Genomic DNA, 1,457 nt, shown 5'->3' with positions numbered 1-1,457 from the left:
GATAGACAACAATGTAGAGAGAAAGAGAGGAAACAATCTATTTGCATGTGAGAGTACTGTCATATTATCATTTTACAAGGCAGTTAATTGTTGATACTTATTCAAGTCATGCCAAGATAAGCAACTGATAAAGCAAGGGGCTCAACACACAACAGACGTGTGACTTGACTTTGAAGAGAAGATCCCAATAATACTGAAGATAATGTTGTTTGCTTATATCAATTGAAAGAAGGACTATCGAAGGAGACAAAAATAAAGCACATTCACCAAAGTTCTTCAACAAATTTGTTAGTGATAATTTGACAAACTTCTTCACAAGACATTACGGATCTCAATATTAGAGTTGTTGTTATACAAGCTTGGAATTCACCATCTCCGAAGAATAAAGTGATGTTTTCATCAGGGGGAGGCAAATACGCGCTGTACTCCTTTTCCCTTAGCTAAGATTTTATCCCACTGGATTTTTCTGGCAAGGTTTTTAGTGAGGCAGCAAATAATGCGTATTACAAGATATGTGTACTCTTTTTCCTTCACTAAGATTTTTTCCCACAGGGTTTTTTCTTAGTAAGGTTTTAACGAGACACATTATCTATAGACATCCAATGGGGAGTGTTATAAAATATTATATTTTGTAGTGGATGTCTATAACTCATAAAGAAGTTACTCCCACTACTCTTCTCCATTATGTAGATAACTCCCACTACTTCTCACCATTATAGCTGTAACTCCCACATCTCCATAACCTCCCCATGATCTTCCTCCATGATCTCAAATGTTTAATGTCATGTTTATGGCATTCTTTTGTATGCCTCTATGTAATCTTATAAATAGAGGGTTTTGGCACCACATTATACATACTTGAATATATGGAAGAAATAACAATCTCTTCTCTCTTGCTCCCTACATTCTTGTCTATTTTCTTGTTTTATATTATTATTTTGAGCTACGTTTCGTAACATCTCGAATGTTATTGTAGTAGTATTTGTTTAGGTCAATCAGAGCTAAATGCAAGTTGGTAGTCATTATTTAGCCTTTGCCGTTGTAGACCAACAAAGTCGTTTTGGCCGAGTGGTTAAGGCGTGTGCCTGCTAAGTACATGGGGTTTCCCCGCGAGAGTTCGAATCTCTCAGGCGACGAAGTCAATTTTTATTTTAACTATAACGCCGAATATGTGAAAAGCCTGCTCCCTACAATGGCTTATTCCCACTTTTATCTGTTATTTTTCCAATACCAAGTTTAAAAAAGAAAAATAGATTAACCGAAAAGCAAAATCATCAAAGTTCTACAGCAAGCTCATTCAATTCTCTTCTTGTTACTCTCAGCAAACGCCTTCACTAACCGTTGCTGGACGAGCCAACGGGAGGTGATTATGGCACATGCCAAGTAACTAGGGGTGCTTGTCGGGCGGATAATTATGCTTAACGGTTTGGCTCGGTTATTGGATTATAAATATAGTA

The 1,457-nt window shown here is 36.9% G+C and overlaps 1 non-coding gene across 1 annotated transcript; it reads left to right on the top strand.

Annotated features, from left to right (window-relative positions):
- Positions 1-1,054: 1,054 nt before the first annotated feature.
- TRNAS-GCU lies at positions 1,055-1,136 on the top strand. The gene has a single exon. It is a non-coding gene; the product is annotated as a tRNA-Ser (tRNA).
- The last annotated feature ends 321 nt before the right edge of the window (positions 1,137-1,457 follow it).

This window comes from Nicotiana attenuata, unplaced genomic scaffold, assembly GCF_001879085.1.
Source record: "Nicotiana attenuata strain UT unplaced genomic scaffold, NIATTr2, whole genome shotgun sequence".
Taxonomy (NCBI): Eukaryota; Viridiplantae; Streptophyta; class Magnoliopsida; order Solanales; family Solanaceae; genus Nicotiana; species Nicotiana attenuata.
Note: the sequence above shows the minus strand (reverse complement) of the source record. Positions and strands in the feature narration are given on the sequence as shown.